Here is an 8212-nt window from a genome sequence, read left to right as displayed (position 1 = left end):
ATATTTAATAAAATCTAATAATTTATAAAAGTGTGGCGTATTGAATAAGCATAAACATAGTTAAATTAAGTCATTTTCCATTGTAAATTTGTAATGCTCGAGCTTCATATGCAATGAGTGAAATGAACAAGCAACCAAATAATATCATAGATGATAAACAACTTAATAAAGCAAACAAATAATTCTCTCTCCTCTAGTTATTTATATATAGCAACTTAGGTTGATAAATCACATAAAATTCCACAAGAACCACAGCAAGAGAAAGATGGAAGAATTGAGACTGAAGGAGAGAATTTAAGGCTCACAAAGTAATAACAAGTAAACAATATTAGACTAAATTAATAGGCAATAGATTCCTTACTCCCACTTTTATGTGGGAGTACCATTAACCATCATTAAAATAATTATAAAATATACTCCGTTTTTTTTTTTTAAAGTTTTACTAATTAAATTTTGACCCCTCAAATTATTGGTTTTTAATTTTTTTCCTTTTCCTTTCATTTTCAGATTCAAAGGGTTCTCTTTTTCGCGAGGCGAGGTAGAGCGGATGGATGAACAAACGACGAACTTCAAGCGGATCGTGTGGGACGATGCCGCGGAGAGAAGGGAATGTGTCGAGGCGGCGAACAGCAACAACACAACTACATTTTTTCTTTGCCGGAACTTCTAGCCATCCTGAGCTCTTTCTCACCTTCCAAACTTCAGCCCCTTCGAGTTGGCCACGGGGCGATTTGGAGAGGAGGCTGCAAGCGCTGCGGACGGAGAAGGAAGAACTCGCCTTTCTTCTCTTCCCTTAACTTAATAGGGGTGCCCTCCTTCACAGCCTAAGCCCCTACTCAACATGACTCGACTCGCATTCAGAGAAGAGAGGTCTGCTAGGGTTTTCAATCCCTGTCTTTCTCTCTTCCTCTTCCCCTGCTGCAAATCTCAATATCTATTCCAATAGTTTCTGGTAAGCCTGATAGATTTGGAACATTACAACCATATTGGCCGTATATTAGATGTTTACGTTCCCAGGGTAAGATATTTAAGAACACACATGAGTTCTCTAAACTGCTTAGATCAACAGTCTTCTTTGATGTAGGATCCTAAGAGATCAGGTCATAGAGGTTTTTGATTTGTTACTTTTGCTGAAGATGGTGTAGCAGATCGTGTCTCACGAAGGCCTCATGAAATTTGTGGACAACAGGTACATTATTTAGTATTTGTTTGTATCTTGGATTGCTCCATATTTTCATAAGTATCTGTTGCCTTTTCTTTGCAATTGAAATTGAAATATGTATATGTGCTGATAGAAGGGAATATATGTTGATTGATGTTAAATGCCTGTCTTTTGAATGCCCATTTGTTATTTGATGTTTGAAGCATGCTGTTGTTGGAATAACATTGGAACACTTCAGTATCTAAAGTTGGTACTTTATGAAGAAGAGAATAAGTCATAATTATGCATTTGTGGTTTTTTTTCCTATTTATGGAAAGCTATCATAGTGCATCGCTATATATGTTAATTATATCACATGACAACAAATCTGTACCATAGACCTTTATGATACTTTTTATGACATTACATTTTTGGATCTTGCTGTGAATGTCAAGCTGAACTCGATGGTAATTGTGTGATTATATACACAGGCAGATTTGTACATAATGGTGCACAAATTTGTTCTTCTAGTGTTGTTTGTATTCCTTGTGATGGTAAAATTGTGAGTATAATTTCTTGGTTTTAATATGATTGTGCTAACATCTTGCTCCTGCAGGTAGCATTAGATTCAGCCACACCTGTTGATGATGCAAGTCCGAGTGAGAATTTTATGATGAATGGCGTGGGTTCTTTTGGGGGTTATGGAGGTCCTATGCGAACTTATGGGAGGATGTATGGTAGCCTGGACTTCGACGATGTGAGTATATACACAGTAATGATTTGATTGACCATGTGAAGAAAATGGAAATTGGATTAATGTGATTTTGCAAGTGCACCTTGCATGCTAAATAAACATGGGCACTATTTAAGTATATATTAAAGTACCATATAGTTGTACGCATTTGGCTTTTGCTTATAATCTATTTTCTTTTGTAGTGGGGTTATGGAATTCCCAGTCGGAGGCCATCAAGAGCAGATTGGAGGTATAGACCATACTAGGAGTAGGAGAGCAGTTTCATTGGTATCATTGCCGTACGAAATGCTAAAATAGATGCCAGCGAACTGTTTCTATATTTATATATTTCCAGCATGTAAATTTATATATCCCTTGTGAAGGAATTAACTGTATATATATGCTTTGATGCTTGCTTCAGAGACTTGGGAATGGGACATGATGAAATGAGGGGATTATTCCCTATTGCTTTTGAATATTCAGCGAGAATGCTGTTCACAAAAGGCATCTTCCAGTGCTCATATGTTGCATGCCATGAACTGTGCGCCAAAGTAGCATATATCATTGTTTTGTTGTTGCTGGATTCCTGAAGAAGAAAATGACGTTACTGGTAATTGAAAGACTTAAAAATCTTATATGATTGTAAATTCCTTTATATTTGTTGAAGTGTGCTATTTATTTGAGCCTCTAATAATGACCACTTTTTTCTTGCTTAGAGAAAGTTCACACAAAATAATTGATTTATGCAAAATGAAATGAGGTTGCAGATAAGCAGAGAAGGTAGTGCTCAGATATAGGCATCATAGTTGGTGCAATAGTTGGAAGTTGTTTATGAGGTTCAAGGTCCTTGAGAATGCGAAATGGACACTCTCGTGGAGAGTGGGAGTCTTGCTACGACTGCTTCGGAAGAAGTGGTTAGGAATTGGTAAAGAAACCTGATATCAATGTCACTGAGATGTCCATTTGATCAGTATAATGGATGGAATGTACAATGTTAGCTGTGTTCTGGTTTGAATTATGTTATTGACTCACTGCTTGTAGTGTATAATTTGTGCTCTATGCTTTCCTTTCGTTTGAGTACTTCATGTCAGTAGGAAATGTGTGATTCAGTGTAAGATAGAAAGATGTCATATTTGAGTTGCTCTTGTAACACAACCATGACTAAACACTTCATTGCTTATTTCTATGAAAATAAGGCAAGTAATGTTATGTGTAACAAGAATGAAGAATCACTTCTTATACTCATTTAGATTCCGTTCAGTTGCTGCATATTTGGTGTTGTACAGAACGTTCTCTGTTGTCTTTTATGCATTAAAATACTAGTAGGAAATAATTAAAATTGCTGATTTTTCCTTACAATTATTATATTGATCAACTAAATGTATGGAGAAAAAATGCAATTCTTTTTAGAGTATAATTATAATATATTTTTATTTATCTAACATAAAAGAAGTTCTTAATTAAAAAAAAAATGTTTGAGAATACCTTATTTACCTGTTGAAGGTTGAAGGTTTAAGTGTTGAAAATTATGACTAAACAAAAAGTAAAGAGAATGACATTGTACATTGAAACGTTTCTTCCCTTTTAATTTCTTTTATTTATGACACTGTATACTCAAAATTTCCTTGTTTGAACTTTGCCATTGTTCATTTTTTGGATTAACATAAATTCAGGATATGTTTGAACTTTGTATTTGTTCATTTTTTGGATTAAGTTATATTGTATTTATCATATTCAGCAATAATTAGTTACGGGAATATATAGGTTATGAATAATTTATATTAACCAATAAAGTAAAGAAAATTAGTAATATAGAATTGTAATATATAGAAGGATAAATTAGTGTAAAAACAAATGAAACATAGTTTAGTAATTTGTCTTTTAAAGAAAATATTAAAAATATCTAAAAAAATAATTCCTCTTTCCCAAATGTCTTCATGTTCTGGTTCCACCTTGGTCCTATTTTGCCAAACATTTTCTTGAGAGTTATCGATTTGAATTTGATTATTATATAATTAAATAAATATTGAGAAGTAATAAAAAAAATTCACTTATGAACAGTCAATCTTAATTTTGGGAATAAAAATTTTTATTGACCAATTATTTTTTATTGATTTTTTTTGTTCCCCCTAACAAAATCGTTTACAATTTATTTTCAATAATGAGATCATGAAAATAATTAATCAAAGAAAAAATATAGATAGACAATAAAAATATTAAACAATGTGAACAAAAAATATATCGAATGTTCAATTGCAGATGATTATTTTAATATTAAGATTTAAGTAAGTAATTTGGAGTGCAGTATGTTCTACTTAAATTGAGTCAATTTTAATTTTAAGACATGTTGTTTATGTCGGTCAAAAAAATCATTAGTTACCTAATATAACCCTTAATCAAATTGGAGCGGCTTACTTTAAAAAACTAACTTTATTAGTATCAAGTTAATTTACTATAATAGTTATTATAGATTTAATATAAAATGCCTAATATAAAATGCCTCTTTTTGTTGGTCAAATTGAGCTAAGGGTAACTTTGAAAGTGATGAAACGCTATATGCTGAACTCCATTAGATCAACCAACTTTACTAACACACAACAAATAATGTAATATTCTTGTAAATTAGGCAAGAAATAACAAAACTAGTGTTGGCCATCCTACTCCTACATTTGAATATTTGTGTTCATAAATTATAATCAGTTTACACAAATTACAATAACCAAACAAGAAACAAAAATGATTTATTCAAATTAAAACAGGAAGGTGAACTAACAAACTTTTGAGTTGAATAATTGAAATCACATACTCTAGCTAGCTCTATATAAGAACAAGCACCATATTTTGGCTTCTCATCCAATCTCAAAGCAAATCAATTTACCATATATTCTCTTCTCTTCTCTCATTTCATCAGCCATGGCATCATCAGTAAGAAGATCTTTGATGACAGCATTGCTTGTTGCTGTGATCACCATGTCAAGCATGAGCATGAGCCTAGCAGCTCGCAATCTTTTGCAAACAAGTGTTCCAAATTTGCCTGGAAACATTCCCAATCTGCCAAAACCAACAGCATTGCCACCATTGCCTACAATTCCAACATTGCCTTCAATTCAGGGCAATAATGTTCCACCATTGCCTGATAAGAAAATAACTAATTTCAATGACTTATTCATGTGTTAGAATTTAGAGCCGTGATCCACCAAATGATAAGAAAAAAACTAATATTATACCAAAAATTGAAGTGTACATTTCAAATGGAAACTATATATCACCATTAATCAGCAACAAAATTGACCAGTCAAGGTTGGAATTTATGGGATTCAAAAGGTGTCATGATAATTTGAGCTTAAATCTATGCTTTCAACCAATGAGAAAGGTACCGTCCATATATGATAAATCCAACGATTAATTCTTGAGAACAAGACATGAATATCCACCACATATTAATCTCTTTAGCTAATATGCATTTTAGTACTCTAAACTGCTGATTCATCATTAAGGCCGTCTCTTTAGCTAGCCTAATTTTGGTCACTGACAGCCATCAAGGTAAATAAGCTATGAAGGGAAATATAATGAACCATAAGGTTGATCAAGAGGCATGAATCTTGTCACTTCTGCATCTATAGCAGACATATCGATGGCCCAATTAACACAGTCACCAACATTTGATGCCATTTAAACCCAATTTCGATTAGTTATAACTCTATGAACTAAGAATTTCCTAACTCGGGGACTCAAAATCCAAGGACAAGACCTTGACTAAACTGCAAATCCCCTTGACCTTTTCAAAATAATCCTTAACACTGTCCACCTTTTCATACTAATTTACTACAATCATATACTCCAGCAATGACTTGTTCCCATTTAGTTCTCTTAGCTTTCTTCATGTTTAAATGTCACTTTTGAGGATTGGCAATGTCCAGGCAAGCGGGAAAATTTTGGCACTAACATTGCCTGATTTTATAAACATTCCTGCCCTCGATTTTCTTCCTTTTGCCCCCCTAGAAACAGAGTGGCCAGAATAAAGGTTGCCTCCAATTACCACACTTCCTTGAGAATAATCCAGCACCTGTATGCTCCACAGCAAAGAATGTAGCATAATATAGGCTGCATAGCAAGTATATTGCAGTAAAATAAAGGTTAAACTCCAAGTCTTCTAACTTTGGTCCCTAATCTTGATATCCACTATCAGAAGAAGAAAAGCCAAGTAGGACTTCAAACTTTGGTTCATAATAGTAAATAGCAATAGTCTAACATGTAAGAAACATAATATTTGAATAGATCAATGTGACAAAGAACACAACAAATTCACTAACAAATGAAGGCCAGAATGCCACAAACTAGTGGCGTCTATTAAAACACCACCAACTAACGAACTCACAAAGCACTCGCATCTCAAAACCTAAATGCCACAAACTAGTGGCGTCTATTAAAGAGCTAAGAAATTAAAAGCACCTCAATTCCCCACACACTAATCTCTATAACCAACCCTCTCTTCCAAATTCTAATATGCAAAGCATCATTTATCTTTGCGTAACAATCATCTTGTGCATTCACACAAACAATAAGTGTGGTTTCCTCGTACAAGGAAAATTAGGGGAAAATTTGGTAAGTTTTTTATCAGAAACTTTGTAAACTTGCACTTCACAATTAGCATGACTATAATTAAACCAGAAAGTTAATGTTAAGAAATTTAAACTATATACGTTACAACTTTATACTAATAGATTCGATATTGTGACTCCTAGTGCTTCCTAAGTATCAAGATTATCAATTCTACCAAGATGAGGAAGCTATTAAGAGAAAGGAAGACTCAGAAAGTGGTGAGAGAGGCATAAATCATAGTCTCACCCATAGCAAGGGAATTACTCAGGTATCTATTTCACTCTACACTGTATTTTATGCACAAAATTTACGATTGATGACCAACGAACACAAACATGAATTATTACGTTGTGCACATTCTAAATATATGGATACATCTAATCTAACCATGTTACATGTCATCAAATTTACAGCTTTCTTTTGGTTGTGGTACGTATTCTATGTGGAAGGCTACAACCAAAGGTAGTGCAAACTATCATGATTCTCACAAATGCAAAATATCATCACCGACATATAAGGACGAGAAACTTTTAATTGAAAACTGGTTTACTATACAATTCTTTTGAAATCAAAACAACATTCATGTAAAACTATTAAACTCAAATAAATTTATTGCCAATCAAAATTATACATTTGCACACTTCTCAAAAGACATACTCTGGCAAATAATTTTATAAAGATTATTGTGGGATCCTACCAGAACAAGAACTTTCAAATTTAGTTAAATAACAAACAGTGAATTAGGAATGCAGAGGATGAACAGTGTCTATTATCCTTGCTCACAACTGAAGCCTATTTTCTTCTTTACTAACACTGAATACTGAACACAACTCTACTACATTAGGATGACAGGAAGTACATTTGATTGTGTATAACTAAAATTAGATGCTACGAAAAGAATCCAAAATTAATTAAGATAGTTCTTTGTTAGAAAAGATTAAGATTTTCAATTCTCATGGGACATGTTCGATCAATTAATTCTTTATGCAAATACATTACAAAGTAATAAATCAATTATTAAGTCTAACAATCATATAGACAACAAGATTTAACTTCTAATTGATAAAGAAAGACCCATTCTGTATGATGTATCTCTCGGACTCATGTCTCACATAATTAAGATTATTTAGCGACTTACCGCAATTTCTTTTCGATAAAGAAAAAAGCAGGGGAGAGGGATAAAATAAAATAAAAACTGTGGTGCAAAGACAGCAGAAAAACCTCCAAATTCACAAGAATTGCCATAGAAAAAGCATTAAAACAAAATAAAATAAAATGAAACCTGAGTAGTTTGCAGGGGCAGAGACGAAACACAACGACATAGAGGGACCAGAAAGTGTGGTGTGGCGGCAGTAGAAGTGGTGGTGGCAGTGCTGAGTGCAGGCAGCAATAGCGACAATGGTAGCAAAGAGATGGGAGAAGACATGAGCATTAGGGAAAAAATCCTAGCAGAAACATCTTTCATCTTTGAAACTATGGTTAAAAGAAAAGGGAAAAAGTGTGAAAAAACAAAATTAGAGAGACAAAATTTTAATTATTAGTTTTTTAAAAATAAAAAAACGGGGCTCAATTTGTAAATATTTTTGAATGGGTTAATGGTACTCCCACATAAAAGTGGGAGTAAGGAATCCATGGCCAAATTAATAACTTGTTAGTTCTTTTCATTAATTTTAATGCCAGTTGGCATTCAGGAAAGAAAGGAAACAAAAGAATTATTAATAACCAATTATCCTGCT

General features: G+C 33.2%; 1 long non-coding RNA gene across 4 annotated transcripts; it reads left to right on the top strand.

Moving 5' to 3' along the window:
* The first annotated feature begins 507 nt into the window (after nt 1-507).
* LOC130979827 (uncharacterized) lies at nt 508-3116 on the top strand. 4 transcript variants are annotated; one of them, XR_009086746.1, is made up of 6 exons: nt 509-952; nt 1085-1189; nt 1758-1898; nt 2078-2124; nt 2296-2484; nt 2642-3111. It is a non-coding gene; the product is annotated as an uncharacterized LOC130979827 (long non-coding RNA). The 4 variants fall into 4 exon arrangements; XR_009086745.1 differs by having other exon boundaries at nt 1070-1189; XR_009086747.1 differs by having other exon boundaries at nt 508-1189; nt 2591-3116.
* The last annotated feature ends 5096 nt before the right edge of the window (nt 3117-8212 follow it).

Source organism: Arachis stenosperma, chromosome 5 (assembly GCF_014773155.1).
Source record: "Arachis stenosperma cultivar V10309 chromosome 5, arast.V10309.gnm1.PFL2, whole genome shotgun sequence".
Taxonomy (NCBI): Eukaryota; Viridiplantae; Streptophyta; class Magnoliopsida; order Fabales; family Fabaceae; genus Arachis; species Arachis stenosperma.
This window is presented reverse-complemented; position numbering and strand designations above follow the sequence as displayed.